The 18,346-nt window shown below is 42.0% G+C and overlaps 1 protein-coding gene across 1 annotated transcript in view; it reads left to right on the plus strand.

The window, feature by feature from the left end:
* The window catches only part of ESRRB (estrogen related receptor beta), a 175,715-nt gene that overhangs the window by 54,948 nt on the left and 102,421 nt on the right, over positions 1-18,346 (plus strand). The gene's annotated exons all lie outside the window — the stretch shown is intronic.

Here is an 18,346-nt window from a genome sequence, read left to right on the forward strand (position 1 = left end):
GTAATTAAAAGGACTGAGTAGCTGAGTTCCCTGAGCAGGTTCCCATCACAGGATGGGATCCTGCTTTACTGAGCTTATCAAGAATCTGTCTGGCACTGGAATTTGGGAAATTATTGTATAGGATTTTTATTAACATCCCCTCCTCCTCCCAACTTCCACTTTAAAAAAATATTTTAATCATATTAATTATTGAGAGATATGGAAAGATCAATTTATTAAAGAAAAACCCAACCAAACAGAAATCTTTCATTGTATTGATTTGAAGTAATCAATAAATATTGCATTTAGCCCGAGAGGGAAAAGACTTTGGAGGGATTGCATTCAAAGAAAGTTGCTGTGACAGAGATTTCATATCCCAGACTCTTCTTCTCAGACTACATTGCTCACTACCAACTGCCCCGACTCAGAGACTCCTAGCCACATTTTTGCTGCACTACCTATGCTTGATTCCCATTATTTTTAATTTCTTGCTTCCCAAAATTTCTTATGCTCTTTGAATAATTTTAGCCCATTAAGGAGGTTTGTGTGTGACACCAACAACTCTCCCCCAAAATTTTGGGAGGATAGAATCTCTCCAAAGAAATGCAAGAAGGAAATGGGGGAGACGGGATGTATCTAAACCCAGCTGCACCTCATGGTCTCTATGGGGATGATGGACATTCTTGGGAAACCTCTTCAAAGCATGTAAAATGCTTCACCTGCATTTAGTTACAGAAGAAATAGTGAAAGAAGAAGAAGATGGTGTACGCTGGATATAAAAGCCGAATCCCTATTCTCAAATTCTTCCATTCTGTTCTGCATCCCACAGTTCAGAAGTCGGGAAGTGCTAACAGCAACCAGATTGTGTGTGTGTGTGTGTGTGTGAGACTTTACTGTAGACCTCAGAGATGGAGCAAGTTCTCCTCAGCAAGTCCATCTCCACATCTTAGGTAGTTATTTAGCTTAATTTGGATCTGGGGAATGCAAAAGATTTTTTACATTTATTTTTAGTTTGCATGACTAGGTAGGTAGGTTTAGCATTTGTACAGTGCCTAGCGTAATGAGGCCACGAACCTTGATTGGGGTTCGTAAGCACCACCATCAAATAAGTAATAAACAGAAGTTCCATAAGTAGCCATGAATCTATTGGCTCTTTGTCTGAAGAGGCTGGTGGACAATGAAAACAGCAGCAGCAATCAGATTTGTATATTTTGCTGAAAACAGGAAAAATCTTGCACTGTTTCTGCCCTCCAGGATCGGCTGCATTTCAGCAGTAGGCGAGGTGATCGTTGCATGTAGTTTGAGAGTTAGTTTGAATTGCCATGTGTTCTGGGATCTGCAAGTGGAAATGTAATGTAACAGGCTTATTATTTATTAATAATAAATATTGAGCTGGATAAATTATTATTTATTGATAATAATAACTAATCACCTGCAGAAATCTTAGCCAACTTCTGGGGAATTTATTGTTGAACTAAATTTCAGTAACTTCTGTCAATATCAATTTTTGTATCTGTCACGTTGCTTCTCTTTCAAACTCTGCCCTGCCTCTTCAGAGCACTTGAGATGCCCACAAAGTGATCCTTGTGGCTGAAGCACAGTTTACTTTGTTGATCATGCAGAGCTTTTGAGAGCCCTGCTGCTGGAAGCGACTGTCCGTGTGGAGAAACATGCCCGCTCGAGGTGGAGCGTGCTGTACAGGAATATATTTGTCATGTTTGTAATTGCAAATGTAATTAGCAAACAAGCTCGGGAGGATAGAGGACTTCAAACTTTCACTGCACATCATTTGACCCTGTGCTGGCTGGAGAGGAGCTTGTATATTGTTAACCCTCACCATTCCTGCACACTCCTCCTCTCTGTCTTCCTAGGTTTACTGATGCTAAATTTTCTTTTTCATAGGTGTGACCTTGCTTTGACTGTATGTGTGTGTGTGTTTATAATTTATTTTATTGCAAATTATTAAGATCGTTTCACTAATATTTCCTATTCGCTACTGCTTCTGATACCCTCTGGAAGGCATTCTGTGATGTCCTTTATGAAGAGCACTGTGTACAAATAAGTACTAGCACATTGCACTGTTCAGTGCATTCTGATCACCGCAGGCAATGTTCCCATTCAGTGCCCCCTTACACTTCGGAAAGGCAACTTGTGAAAAGCAGGTGGCAAGCTGTTATCACACAACCTGTGTTGGGTTTGTGTCCTGGCTTAGCTGAATTTTTCTTGCTCCCCTCTTCTAAATGGGGGAGCCTACTCAGCTCTGTTTCTTTCTATTGGGACGGGCTGAAGGGAGTACAAGAAATCCAATTCCATTTTTTGGGATCCCAGAAAATCCCACTCTGGTCATCCTTATTCTGGCTGTCAGTTTGCAAAGAATATTCTTAGCCCATGAGGATGTTATGAACAATAGAACCAGAACCCATTCGGAAGAAAGTCACTAACTTGTGTGTGAGGGGAAGAGTGTCCTTTGCTTTCTTATGCTAATTCCTTCATTAGTTTCTTTTCTGCCCCCTTCTGTGCTTGGGATTTAAGTTGCAGTAACATTCCATGACAGAACTGTTTTTGTTTTGTTTTTTAGTGTGAAAGGGAATGGATTGAGCATAGAGAGAGGTGGCCTGTCTTGTCCGATGCTGCACTGCCGGTGAGGTGTTCATTCTTTGGGCATCTCCCTGATTTTACATTCCATTTGAGAGGGGTGGGAGAAAAAGGAAACCTGTTCTAGGTTTGTTCTTTAGGAGGCTAAGAGCATTTGGTAAGAACTCTTCTCTTACAGTCTCGACTTTCCTTTTCTGTCCCAGGAAATCATGTCCAATTCACCATGCATTTTAAGTCTCAAACACTTTTTTTTTAACATAAGAAAACTAGGCCATCGAATGGGTTAGAGAGAGCCAGTTACTTTCAGTTGGGGAGCTTGTGAAAGAGTCTCTTTTCAAAGTGCAGTTCATTCTGAACTGATTGTGCATTTTTAATACAGCTGTTTTTTTATTAGGAGATTTCTTGTTGCTATTTTTCTCCTATTCTCCCAGTCTTTCCCACGCGTATAGTTTCACAAAACATTATTTTTGAATTCCTTCTGTTTTTTCTCCTGGCACTTTGAAGTTCCCTTCAGTAATAATGAGCCTCAGTCGCTGGTGATGGAGCCGTCACCGTGAACGATACCGGTGAGCGTATTGTCTCACTGTCCTTCGACTCAAGAGAGAGGTCAAAAGAACAGCTTTAAAAATGTTTAATTCTGTTCTTATGATTTTGCATGTGGAGATGTTCATTTTAAGAGCTTCTAGTTTTTCGTCCTCCACAAAGATGTGGGGAAAAGTAAAGGACAGAAATAAAATTTTCTGTCAGTTGCCGCCAAGAAATAAACAATAGCAAAAACAATTACAAAACATGCTTCCATTGCGCTTTATACTAGTTTGTAGAATTAAAAAAATTAAACACACAAAAATAAGGACAAAATAATTTAGCTTTGCCTGATTTTATTTTTAAAAAGTTTTCCTTGTATTTTTTGTTCATTCAATCTGACATGTTTTGAAACATCAACAGTGTTGTTTTATTTGCTTATTTTTAAAAAAATTCTTTATGGGATTTTCACAGACCTAGAAATACAACAGTTAAGAATATAGGCTTGTGACATTGAGTTCTGGGGCTCATTTTATAACCATTACCACAGTACTGGTAGCTAGGGTTAATCCTATTTTTTTTAAATGTTTGTGTGTATGTGTATTCACACTTTGTCTGCCTTTCATTTTTAAAAATGATCCTTGATTGAAAGACTGTTTCTGAGAATTACTTTTTGTCTTTCATTTGTTCCTTGTTTCAGAATTGAATATGATAGGCAAACACTGTCTAATTTTTTTTTTTTTAAACTGTCTAAAAGGTGGGGGGAAGGTCAGATGAATATCTTGCAACACTCCGATCGCAGTCCCTCTCTAGCCCCTTTTCATCCTCTCTGGGCATTGCCTTCCTCTCCCCATCCGTCTGACTTGCTACTTCATTCAGCCTCTCAAATGTTTCTATTTTTCTGCCGTTTGCATTTTTGGTCATTGTGAGGGAGTGTGTGTGTGTGTCGGAGGGGGCGGAGGGAGAGGCCCTGTGCTGTAGTGAGATGCTGGGCAGCTACTCCTGTGAAACCAAAAACCTTAATACCCGTTGCATGACACTCTTTTAGTAGTCAGTTTGCTTACTGGATTCATCTGTAGTGCAAAGGTATCAGAAGGGAGCAAGGCACTCTGTACACCTAATTGGATTATTAAGCAGTGACTTCCAGGCAATTGAGCGTAGCCTGCAATTGCAGTCTAACCTGGGACCAGGGGCAGGGAGAGGAAGCACAACTGTCTGATACAGTCAAAACTCACTTTCAAAGCCAAATGAATCCCTGTACGGGGGCCTGTAACAGTGGCACTTCAGCTTTAGAAAATATTTTACTTTCACTCCTTGTGGGCTTTTTCTGCCTTAACAGATTGCAGCAAGTGTGACCTTTTGAAAATGGTGGTGAGATGTGTTGATGTGTCCACACATTCTACCTTATACAAATGATACCAGACAAGTCTCCCTTAGAATAATTGATGAAAATTGTGCTGTTGCACCTTATACACTACACAGACTTAACATGAGTAAAGATGAGAAAGAAATAGTTTTATTCTCACACGTGTGTGAATGTGTTTTTATATGTGTGTGTGTGTGTGTGACCTGAAGAAGAGCTCTGTGTAAGCTTGAAACCTTGTCTCTCTCACCAGCAGAGGCTGGTCTGTTAAAGGATAATACCTCACCCACTTCACTCTCTAATACTTTAGGACCAATATGGCTACAACATCATTGCATATAATATATTGTAAATAAACAAGCACACATACCGTGTGTGTGTATTTCTATATAAAACAGGTACATATACTGTATATGTGAATAAGTATAACCTAAACGTAGTGTGTGTGAATACTGTCTATATATGTGTATACCTATACAGTGTGTGTGTGTACTTAAAGTATATATAACAATACTTCCATTCTCGCAGGAGTGTTCTATGGCTTAATTAATTAATATTTCTAAAGCTTTTGAGATCATTGGATAAAATGCATTCTAGAACTAAAAAATAATTTTAACGATATCTAGATACAGTGTACATAACATCTGTATTTATAGATTTTTGTAGTCTGAATTAGAGCAAATATAATTAGATCGTAGATAATAAGATTAGATATCATTGGATAGCTCAATGTGATTAGATATTCTGTTTATAGATTCCCCCCACATCAGGGTTTCTGATTTTAAAGAAATGGGGTGATTTTTTTTTCTATTAAAATATGAGAAAGGATGAAAAGACAAATGTGCAAAATATGGAGCAAACCACAAAATACTATTTGGATGAAGCTGGGGACTTGTGTTGAAGCCGGAAAAATCAGCACTTTGGTTTAATCTTTGGATACTTCAGGAATTTTTATTTTGTTTTGGGGAGTTTTTAAGCATGGTGCTTATGGGATGGCACAAAATGTAACATACTTCCCACTGTACAGTCCATCACTTTTGAAAGCATTATATGAGTAAGGAATAATTCAAGTCACACCCTATCAAAGCAAACAACATTTCTGACCATCTTGTTATAACTGTTAGAAGCCGCTTGCGATTTAAAATGAGAACTATTTGCTTTGGTTCCAGTGATTACAGCTAAGAGGCTGAAAGAACCATATATCCTAAACAGTGCCCGTGCCCATTTCTCCCATTCCAGTACAGACCCGGTCTTCAGATTTCTCAAGTCCCCTCACTACAAGGACTTGCCTTTTTAAGCCCTAAAACTGCCGTTTATTTCCCTACCATCCTTCTTTTTCCCTCTGTGTATATTTGCAAAAGGAAATCAGTTCTCCCAGCTCAGCACTACAGTATTATGTATATTTTAATGTATTCATTTTTTCCTTTAAATTTTCACCTAAGGTGTTTAGGAAAAAAATACACAACCATTCTTTAATGGTTGGTTGAAGGGAAAAAAGTCTGCTTTTGGCTGTTCTGCGCTGTCGACATAGAGCTTCTTTGCCTCAATCTGTGGAAAATGTTATAGATTCAATTTCACTGTAGGACCAAGAGTTAAAAATTAATTCATGAATAATAAAAACCAATCAGTCTGGTTGAGTTTAAGAAGGATTAGAAGAAAGGTTTTTGTACAAAAGCAGTTATATATCTTGGTGCAGATGTTGACCTATTAGATTTTGTCCTGGTCCCCACTGGTTATCTGATAAAGGTACTTGATTTGCAAATAGGGTTGTTATCCTGATGACCAACTGGATCCAAATCTGCAGCTTGCAGCACACTCTCCTGCATCCTACAGAGATCACCAGCTGGGAAGGGTCCATCTTTCAAGAGCAAAGTTTTGAAAGTCCTGGACTAGAGAAAGTATGAATTGGATTAATTAAGAAAGGTCAGGTGGTTGGTGTCTATTACAAGTTCTCATCCACCTCTTAGCAGATAATTCATTTGATTAAAAATGTATGGATGGTAAAGGGAATGTAACAAAATAAAATATTTTTAAAATAATTTAAACTTATTATTTGTAAAGGCTGTTTAGGGATCCAAATCCACTTCAACTTCAATGGGACGGTGGCAAGTTCTGTACAATACAGAGCCGGCAAGGTAGTCCCTGCCCCGACCAGACATAGAAAGAACAGACAAACTGGCAGAGCCAGAGGAAGGAGTTACCGTATATACTCGTTCATTAGTCTGTTCATTTATAAGCCGACTCCCCAAAATGGATAGGTAAAAATGGCAAAAACTGTATGACCTTTTCATAAGCCGACCCTATATTTCAGGGGTTGGAAAACTTTGGCTCCTAGGCCGTCAGAGTAAGCCCGTGCCAGGTCAGGACGTTTTGTTTACTTCGAGCATCTGCAGGCATGGAGCCCCTCAGCTCCCTGTGGCTGTGGTTTGCCATTCCCAGCCAAGGGGAACAGTGAACCACAGCCACAGGGAGCTGAGGGGCTCCATGCCTGCAGATACTTTGGGTAAACAAAACTACAATGCATTAGATTAGGGATCGGTGACCTTTGGCCCGCGGCCCGCCAGGAAGTGGTGGGAAGCGGCGTGGGCCGAGGGATGTGCTGGGTGCTGCTTCCTGCCACCCCCATTGGCCTGGAGCGTCAAATCGTGGCCCAGTGGGAGCCGCGATCAGCTGAATCTGCGGATGCGGCAGGTAAACAAACCAGCCCGGCCTGCCAGGGAGCTGCATGCCAAAGATCGCCGATCCCTGTATTAGATATTCAATTCAATGATTCCATAGAGTTTTTAAAATCATCAAATTTTAGTGTAGACCTGTTTATAAGCTGACCCCCGCTCTTTGATGCGTCATTTTTTTTACCAAAAATATTCGGCTTATGAACGAGTATATAAGGTACTTTCCATAGTCAATCACCTTCAAAACTTTGTTCTTGAAAAGTGGACCCTCCCCAGCTGGCAGTTTCCTGTAGCATGCAGGTGGGTGGGTAGCAGGCTGGAGATTTGGATCCAGTTAATTTATTTGCTTCAGGAGGACTAGAAAGAAAATGTCTCGGTTGTTTTAGTTTTCAAAGGTTGGGCTCCAGTTTTACGGAGTTTCTTTGCTGTTGAAAATAACTGATAAAGAGCAATGTATGCACGGTTATTCTCCCAGAGCAGTCTTGCTGTGCAGTGGTGTGGGATAGGGAGTGGGGTAATTGCACGTCTCGTGAGATACTGCTGGAGCTCAATGCAAGGGTAAATAAGGCAGGCCAAGGACAGAAACACTACGTTGTCTTTCCACACCACAAAGCAATTCGCCACAATCAGTTGAGATGTGGTTATGTGGGTGAGGAAGGAAGAAATGACAGTGACCTTGGGTCAGGCAGAGGAAAGGGACAAAGCCAGTTTAAGCTCCAAAACATCTGTTTCTGTAAGAGCTGGTCAAGATTATATAGCATTTTGAGCTAAAAACAACTGTGCAGTTAACAAGAGTTTGAAATTGACCCCAGCTACAGCTTCACATAGCCACAGCACCTTCTGCTTTGGCAGGTCAGTATGGAAAAATTGTCATTGCAGAACGTTTGAGGTCACAGGATCTGTCAGTCACTAGTTTAAACCTGAAGGAGACTTGATGTTAAATATGGGGAATAGAAGAGAGACATGAGAAAGTAGTGTCATTTTTCTGAAACAAGAATGGATCTGCATCCATTACTGAGAGACCAGTCAGTCAGTGCCCATCATCTTTGCCTCAACCGGCCTTAAAATAGCTCCGACCATTACAGTACTCCAATCCATGCACCAGATGAGAAAAATCAGAAGAACTCTACAGCCCCCTGCAGGACTTGGTTGATGCTGCATTGACATATAACTGATGAGTGTGGGTTCAGGGTTGATGAAGTACTGAGAAGGGTTACAATCATAGTTTACTTTTTACAAATGTAATCCTGGGAAATAATCAAATTAATTTGTGGTCTGAAAAGTAAATGTGGATTCCTTTCAGCCACTTGTCTTGGCAGTTCTTTGATTCCTGTCTCAAACGCAGAATCTGATATTAGACATGTAACTATTGAGTCATCCAGCTCATCCTCCCATGCCAATGCAGGATTCTGCTCTATGGTACATTTTCCAGTATTCTGTCTAGTCTACTTGTAAGTGTCACAAGTGAGGAGGCTTCCATCTCTTCCCTCCAGGGATGATTCCACAGTCTAAGGAGTTCTCATAATAGAAAATATTTTTTCCTAATATTCAGCACAAAAGATTTCCTCCTTAATTTCATCCCATTCCTCCTGATTATGTCCTCTACTATCATGCTAAACAATTTCTGTCCATCCTTGCTGTTTACAAATATTTGAAGAGAGAATATATTGTTATCCCCTTAGTTATCTGTTGATCTCTCTTCCTAATGAGTGCAGACAACCACCTGATCACATTTGGGTGCTCAAAGCTGCATCCAGTTTGTCAGCATCATTCTGATAAAATGATGCCCACAAATTAATACAGTATTCCAGGTACAATTACGGCAGAACTGTGTAGAGAATTGTCACCTCCATGCTTCATGATATTGTAAGGCAATGTCCCTGGGGTGCATGGTTGGCAGTGGAGATAAAACACAAGACTTCTGGATCTGAATGACTGAGCTACAAGATGCAGGTCTGTTGCTCAAAGTCTGTAACAGGCTCTTTGTGGTCCAGACACTAGAGGGAGAAAGAGAGATTCACACATTCCCCATGACTTTTCTAAAATAACAGTCTGTGGAGCTGGAAGTTTATTAGCTAATCCCCTGTCTATCATAGTATACATTTTGTCCAGCACAATTGATGAATATATATTCTTAAGTATTCTTTTACCTTCTTAGCTGGCTTTGCAGGATGCTTCTTACTTCCAAAATGTTTGTTCCTCTTTTATTTCTCTTTCTTGTTAAAGGCAGATGTTGAAAAGCAGTAACCCAATCATTTTTGGCTTGTGACTAAACTAATCCCCCTATCCAATCTTTAATAGTTCTACTTCCCCTAAGTACTTCTACCATGGGGAATAGTGCCATGAAAATCATGGTGTCCAGTATGAGCAGTCTCAGTGTATAATGCTCATACAACACCAGTGTTACAGCTACATTAGAGCTTTGGTACTTTTCATGGTGGACCATCAGACTAGACAAAAGAGCCTCACAAGCTCAAGAAGCAATCATAAAATATTAGGGTTGGAAGGGACCTCGGGAGGTCATCTAGTCCAACCCCCTACTCAAAGCAGGCCCAATTCCTAGATTTTTACCCTAGTTCCCCAAATGGTCCCCTCAAGGATTGAGCTCACAACCGTGGGTTTAGTTGGCCAACGCTCAAACCACTGAGCTATCCCTCCTCTTCTGATATGGAAGGGCATACTAAATGGCAGTGATTCACAATGATTCACTTTCCCCACGCTGAAGTAATCTAATCAGTACTTCACAACTTCTAGGAGAGATTAATGTGTAACTGATTCCGTTTTACATCCAGCAATGAGTAATTTGTAATAGATTATTGCACATTCTCAAAGTAACTAACAACCATGAGATGCTGTCAGTGCATGTATAGAAGGATATTGTTGACAAGAATGTAAATGGGAGACTAAGATAGGAGAGGTCAGCAAATGAAGACACTATCATCAAGTCTTTTGAGTTCTGCTCTAAGGATCAACTTATATCTGAAGATGCTTTGGGCTGATTCTCATTTTCACTGGGGTAAATGAGGAATAACTCAGTTGAAATCAGTAGTTACTCCAGTGTAAAACTGATGTGAGATCAATATTAGGCGATTTTAGCTTCACACCACAGTAGGGGAAGATGCACCTGGAATTGTTTAGAGAGATTTCTGTGAGAAGCAGACTAATGCTCTTACTTTATGGGGAAGACAGAAACTAGCATTTTACACTCTGCAAAACTCTGCCAGGTGCTCTTATTGAGTCAGATCACCAGCTGCTTCTTTCAGAGTTCAGGTTTCATGCTTCTAATGCATGAAACAATTCCTTCAGTCCTTTGGGAATAATTTGGAGTATGTTGGAGGAAGCTACAGAGTGGTAATTGGGGATGAATTTGATGCATTGCTGAAATGCACAGAGGACAAAATGGCAAATGAAGTGTTAGAGGAGACAAAGTGTGAACTCACTGAGGTTGCAAAGAATATTATTGGGATAAAAACATGGCAGAGAGGAATAAAACAAGGCTCAGATGAAGTATTACATCATGTGGAGAATCCCTGAGAGCCCCAGGGCAGGAAGGTGCTCTGATGAGAGAATGAGGAAGAAATCCATGTGGAGGGAGTTGACCCATGCAAATGCTGTTGAAACTCTATAGTGCCACCAAACTGAGCAACAGTAAAGCCCTCACAACAGCACATGAAATCAAGAAAAAGTGAAAGCAGGATGATAACCTCTGCTCTGAAGCAAGGCAGGTTGCCTGATAGCCCCGACTGGGAAGGAATTCCAAAAGAACTCTCTGGCCCCTCGAAATCTGAAATGAGCAATGTGTGAACAAAATCCACAGAGACACAGCTTGGGAGAGATGACAGCTCTGCTGCTGAAAAGGGGACTAGTTTTTTACACCAGATCTCTGAGGCCAGAAGGGAAGCCAGCAATGACTGAATGACTGATACCGGGTGGTAATCATATCCCCACCCTCCACCCCAGACAAGTGGTCTGAAGGAGAGTTGGAGTTACAGGCTAGCATCACACATTTCTCATGTGAGCAGCATCCTACAGCCAGTCACTCTAGGAACAGTGTTCGAATATGGAATGCAAACTGGAGGCAGAACCAGCAAGGGCAGAACTGAGGTCAGGGAGTGTGGGATCAGACCTAGACATAATGATTGGGAAAAAACCAAACAAAGTGAACCCAATCATTGTGACTGTCTTATTCAAGTAAGCAGGATTTCTGGTTTTAGGCTGAAACTGATAAACAGTGACAGACTCCCCACTTTTAAGATAAGGTTTTATAAAATATACACTGCAAATGCCCAGGCCAGGGGCAGTTCGTTCCAAGGAAAGGTGGGGTTTTGAGTTTTTATATATAGGAGTTGGGGGGAAAGTATTTTTTAAAATGCATATTAGAAAAACCTACTTTCACAAAAACTGAGTCAGGATTTCCCTAAAAATAAACATTAAATCCAACAAACAATAATAACAGCACTAACTTTCGTCCTAGCTATCTCACAATAAATTTCAGTCCAACACATCAGTACACCTCTGAGCCACTCTGCTGGAAATGGGCTTTCCTGCAGGTTTGAGGAACATGTCATATTGAGAAAGTGGCAGCTAGATTGGTACAAGGCATAGCACTGCAGAGTCGTTTCGCCACAGCTATTAAGCTTTCATACAAATATACAATGCCCTTTGTGTTTGATGACTCTGATAGTGCCAGGTCATTTGTGAAAGCGATCTGCTACCTGCAACCTTCTTGATGAATGACATTGAGAGCTGGAACTATGTGCAGCCAGAGGTGAATTGTACTTGAGAGAGATGGTGAGACTTGGGAACCAGGATATTCCAAAGAGAAGAAGAGTTTGAAATGGAGCCATTGGTAATGGAAAGAGTTATAGTGCTGGACTTCATGGAATTTGAGGAATAGAGATTGCCCTCATCAAATCAGGAGATGGTTTATTACAGTGTGTTTAGTGTCCTGGAAATCAGAGAAAACACACTCATTGGAAGCTGATAGAAGCCCTATCTTGCACGGATACCCCAAAGGAGTGGGAGGGGACAGGAACCATGTCCCAGTATGAGACTTAATGGGAACTGATGGGAATGGAATCCAAAGGTGGTGTTCAGGGTGAGATGGAGCACATGGTCTGCTGAGTCCTGGCTTGGCACTTGGAGGGAGCAGAAGCTCAGAACCATCCTATTTTGTCATTTTTGCCTCTGCGATGGATAAAATAAAAATAGCCATAAGAGAACAGACAGGGAGGAAAACTTACAGTGAATCAATCCTAGAGAGAGAACGGTGATTAGTTTATCTGAGGGTTTTCTTTAATCTGCTCAGTGGGCTCATGCCAACTCTTGCAGTGTCTTTAACTCTCTGTGCTCTGACCTAGTGCTTAGTCCTGCTCCGTGGAATTACTGAACCCTCCATTTGTTCCATTGTAATTTAACAGCAGTGAATGGCGGTAGGCAGCCTCGCTCTTACTTGACCCCTCTGCTGTTTTGAAATATTTTATACTGAAAACAGAGTGAGTGAAGTGAGAGTAGAACATGACGAAGACCCTCTCTGCTTAAAGGGTCATTAAAGGGCAAGGCTGATGTGTGCTCTGGCCATTTACATTTGCAAAGGTGCTTGTCACAGAGCATTTCAGTCTGGGTGGTGTGGGGCCTGGTGGAGTTCTATGGTAAGTGTTAATCTGCATGTGTGTTTCAAGAATGCTTTGTTTAATGTCTTTGTCTTGGTATTTAATGTGAATGTAGGAGTATGCATGCTTGTGTTCATATGGTGGGTAGTGGTGTATGTGTCTCTTTGTTAGCGTTAATGGATTTGAGTGTGCCGATGTGTATGTGTATTGTTTGATGCTTGTGCATGCATCTTGTGCACACCTGTGCTTGATCCTTGTGCACATATAATTCTTTTAAGACATGCAAAATGCAAGTTACAAATGAGGCCTACTCAGTGTGGCCCAGTTATTTCAGGCAGCCGAGGTGCTCGCAGCCATCCCAGCTCCATGCAGTTCCTGTTATCTTAGGGAAGGCTCCCTTTGGGCTCACCTGGTAAAGCTAGCCCCTAAGGATACTGGAAGACCTAACTGGAGTGTGAATTGCAATAATGTGCAGTTGCTTCTTCTTGGGGACTCAGCCATGAAATGGGGAACTCCAGAAACCAGAGGCCTCTAGTCCAGTGTCTGGCCCCAGGCGGGAGATATAATAGAATCATGGAATTATTTATTCTGTAGTGCCTACCAATGAGCTGGGTACTTCACAGACATAGGATTAGACAGGCGTTTGCCCCTCAGAGCTTATAATCTTAAAGGACAAAGACCAAATGAGGGATGGGAGAAAGGGGAATAGTAGCCTAGAAATTAGTGAAGGAAAGGCCCACTGGGGTTCCATGCAGGCCATTTTGCTACCAGAGCAGGATTGTTCCCTACAGTACCTTTTCTAGAGTTTTGTTGTGCGTGGATTAAAGGTGCAGAGTTCTGAGTAAGCAACAAATATCTGTGCATGTGACTGAAAGAGCAAGGCACTGTTGCTCCGTGGAGAGTAAGGGTGTCATAAGGTATATTTCCCAAATCTGAACCTTAGCGTCCAAAATTTGGGTACCTGCATGAAACCTCTAAGCTTAATTACCAGCTTAGATCTGATAGCCTGCCACCACCCAAAAATATAGTGTTTTGGGGCACTCTGACCTCCCCAACCTTCCCTGGGGACCCCAAGAACCCAAATCCCTTGGATTCTTAAAACAAGGAGAAATAAACCATTCCCCCTTCCCCCCCCCCCCAGACTTTCCCTGAGAGAGACAGTAATCCTGGCACAGAGAGAAATTAGCCTCTCTCTCCCCCTTCCCTCCTCCCCCACCAGTCCTGGTGTTTACACCCACTCTCCTGGGATAAAACAAGGGAAACAAGGAAAGATCAATCAGGTTCTCTAAAAGAAATCTTTTAATAAAAGAAAGGAAAAAGTAAAGAATTATCTCTGTAACTTCAAGATGTAAATATTACAGGGTCCTATAGTTTACAGACAAAGGAAGAAACCCTTCCTCCAGTACCAATACAAATCAAAATATTCCCAGCAACTACACATATAAAAGTTAACCAGCCAGATCCACATGTGCAAATAGAGTAAAACAAACAATTAAAAAGCCTAAATCTCCTGTTCTACTTACTATTTGAACAGAACTTTAGAGAGCCTGTAGTACTGTCTGGTCCGTCTCATACCCCCGAGAAAAGACACACACACAGAACAAAGGACCCACACCCAAAACTTCCCTCCACACAGGGTTGAAAGTATCTTGTCTCCTGATTGGTCCTCTGGTCAGGTGTTTAGTTCCCTGTTAACCCTTTACAGGTGAAAGAGACATTAACCCTTAGCTATCTGTTCATGACAGAGGGGGTGAGGTGGCAACATGCACACACAAGTGATTCTAAGTCCCTTTTAAATGAGGTATTGTCACTCGGGTGTGTATTTTGACATTTACTCATCACTCCAAAAGTGAGGACACAGCCTTTGTCTCCAACAGCAAGTCTCTAGAACAGAGTTAATATCGTTCTGTGACCAAAAGGGCTAGTTAGTCTCCAAGAGACACCAACCAGCAGCACTCAGAAAAATTAGCAATAACAGTACATTATACAATTCATCAATCTTTTTGTTTCCTGCATTGAAGCGATGATGCTCAGAGCACTCTGGTTACACAGAGGTCAACACTTTCATTAGAAATCCCTCCCCTCCCCACCCCAAGACATACAGCCTTTCCCAGAGTTGCTGTAGAACTTGCCCATAGAAGTGGGTGCAGCTGGAAGCTTGGCACAGGCACACGGGTCCAGGAGTGATTGTTTAGTTCAAGACATAGTGAAAAATCAGGCTGTTAGGTAGGAGTGAAAATATTCTACATTTCCTCAGAGTCAGTGCAGGCCAGTTCTGATTTTAAAAATGAAATATGGCAGCTAATTAATCTAGATCACAGCTTAATCGCCTGTGGTGAGTTTTAAAAAAAAACATTTTTGTATGAATATAGTGCTCATGAAAGTGAGGAACACGTATCATTGAGCAGACTAAGGCACAGTGTGAGCAAGCTACTTCCCCCTGCCTCTCTGCCAGTGCACCTCATTCTTGACCTGCCGCAGCCCCTGCTGTTCAAGTTCTGAGCCTACCCTTATTTTACTGATGTACCTTAAACCTAGTATGCAGCAGATTTCCACAGCTCTGCCAATGAACCTTGATCCAGATCTGCAGCACCCCGGTACTTCATTAATCCAGGCATGAAGATTCCAAAGCACAGACTTGCATTTGTGCAGATTTACAGTATGATATTGATAGGCAAATATCTGCTTATGTATGTGCATTATAGTAGCACCCAGAGGGCTGCTACCAGGATTGGGGCTCCATTTTGTGGCATGCTGCTTCGTTCAAACACATGGTCAGAGACAGTACCTGCCCTGCAGTGCTTCCAGTCTGAAAGGACAAGTAATTGACAAAGGAAAGGGGAGCAGGTTAGAACACGGATAAAGTAATGAAGGCCCTGATAGGTGCACATCATGCCAGTTCCATTCTTCCCTGGGAGGGCATCCCAAGTGTAAGCAACAGCATGGAGAAAGGCTCATAGACATTTATGTGAGGGGCTGACAAATTGGTGGAGAGCATTGGCATAGCTGATGGACTAGAAAAGGTGGGCAGGGCAACATGATAAGTTCTGTATTAAATTCTATATAGTGGTTTAAAAAAAATCCTACAGAAAGGTGATCATTTTCTATTAAATTCTGTACGACTGTTCACTAATGGTTACATCATTTAAAAACAACTCATTTGCTCCATCCTCATGCTTGCGGTCATCCTTGCCTGGGTTATGGTTTTGTCTGATCTAACAAGCTAGGCAGAGTTAAACCCAATTAGTCTGCTGTGGGAGGCCTGCAAGCAGAACCGGCGCCAGGGTTTCTGGCACCCTAGGCACCGGGCCATTTCGCCGCCCTGCGCACGGGTCTCGTGGCTCCGGTGGAGCTGCTGCAGGCATGCCTGCGGCAGGTCCCCCGGAGCTGCGGGACCAGCGAACCGTCCGCAGAAATGCCTGCGGCAGGTCCACCGGAGTCGCGGGACCAGCGGACCCTCTGCAGGTACGACTGCGGCAGCTCCACCGGAGCTGCCTGCCGCCCCCCCGGCAAAATGCTGCCCCCCTCCCATAATGCTGGCGCCCTAGGCGACTGCCTAAGTCGCCTAAATGAAAGCACTGGCCCTGTCTGCAAGGAAAACTTTAGGGCAGTGCAAGAAGTGATGCTTGTGAATCAGAAGATCTTCACTCTCAAAGAGTTGAACCACAGCAGAGTGCTGGTGTTGGGGAGCTGTGCAAGAGGCCATCGTCTTTCAGATGAGATATGAAGCTAGGGTTCTGACTACTGTGTCCTTAACAATCCCATCTTGTTGGGGTATTGATCAGCTGGGGCATTAATTCCAGTGTCCTGACCAAACTCCAACTGAGGTAATTACATTCTCACTCCTTGTGTTTCACTGGAGTTTCAACAGGGCACAAGATTCTTTTTCACTTCCTATCTTAAACTGTTGTGCAGCACTGATGTGTACTATAAAATAGCTGCTGTGTTCTGCCTCAGAAGTTTCTACATTTCTGGAGAGATGAATTGATCCCTTAATGTGTGATCAATTTGCAGATTGATTTGAAAACCTTTTGGCTGAATGGCACTGTGTAGTACGTATAAAGTTATTGCAATAATATGAACACCATATTCTGCCAATTTTTTTCTTTAAAATGTCCTTCTTACTGAATGGATAACATGAGTACTTCCATTTTGTGAGGTAATAACTGTATCATAAGGCTAAATAAAATCCAAGGCCAATAACTTTGTGTTAACAAGAAGTTGTTAATATACTAATAAAACTTAGCAATATTGCTTGATATCCTTTATATTAACTGATTATACATATCTGTCTGAGGAGTGAAATGTTTTGAGACATAATGGGGTAAAAATATTGTCTCTTATTCTGTCATCTGGATGAAACAGGATGATGAGGTGGCTGTTTGTTGAGAGCACATGGAAGGTGAGCCCCGAGGACTGCAGCAAATCAGAGTGCATGGATTTGAAGAATGGATGGTTACCATTCAACTAGAGCTCTCATTTGTGGAGAGAGATGCATCTTAATATAGTAACTGGGATCCAGACAAACTACCATAACTCTGAAAGCACAACACTAATGGGGTAAATTTTGCTAGGCAGCATTTGAGACGTGACTCTCCCATTGGCTTCAAGTGATGGTCGTGTGGCTATCTCGTGAAATGGGTATGCGCCAGAGAAAGGGCAAGAATTCAGATTTCACAGTTATGTAGAACAGAGCAGTTTCACTGTAGTCTAACTTTGTACCAAGTAGAGCTGCAAACACCCTTAGCCCGGACTGAGGGCACTAAAAGTCATTTGTGATGGCTCCAGGTAAGGACGTGACTGTTAATCACAATTTAGACTAAGATTTTGTCACGGTTATTTTTAGTAAAAGTCACAGCCAGGACATGGGCAATAAACAAAAATTAATGGAAGCCTGTGACCTGTCCCTGACTTTTACTAAAAATAACTGTGACAAAATGGGGATGGAGGAGGATCCAGCACCCACTGTTGCTGGGGCTCTGGGATCCCCACGGTGCCTGAGAGGGCCAGGGTCTCCCCCACTGTCTGTGGCAGCTGGGAGCTATGGCTTAAAGCCTGGGGCTGATGCGGAAAATGTCACGGAAGTCTCTGGAAGTCACAGATTCCGTGACCTCCATGAAATTCTTAGCCTTAGTCATTCTCTCTCTCTTTTCCATCTTCAGACCTAATTCCATCTCTCTACAAACTACTTGCACTACTGCACAGCCTCTACCGCCATAGTATCTCAAGTCTGGTGGGTGTTTAGTAGGAGGAAGAATAGTAATATTATATGGTTTTTTGTTTCACACATTATTAATTCTTACAAAACAGGGCTGCCAGGAACCCTGGGGGCATACAGTAAACGTTTTCATTTTAATGTAGCCCCATGGGGAAGAGTCTGGGTTTCTGTCTCTGGAATTGCTTTGTAAAGGTGATGGCTAGTTAGCATTTATCTTGAACATTTGATCTTTTAGCTCAGTGAACTGTCATTCAAACGTTGTCCAGATTAGAGGAGGAGAGAAAAACAAGACTGGGTTAAGTACCAGTGAACTGACTTACGAAATAGTCCTACACTGACCTCTTGGGTTGCCAGTGGACTAGATGGAACTTATATGGCTTTTCCA

This window comes from Chelonoidis abingdonii, chromosome 4 (genome assembly GCF_003597395.2).
Source record: "Chelonoidis abingdonii isolate Lonesome George chromosome 4, CheloAbing_2.0, whole genome shotgun sequence".
NCBI classification, from domain to species: domain Eukaryota; kingdom Metazoa; phylum Chordata; order Testudines; family Testudinidae; genus Chelonoidis; species Chelonoidis abingdonii.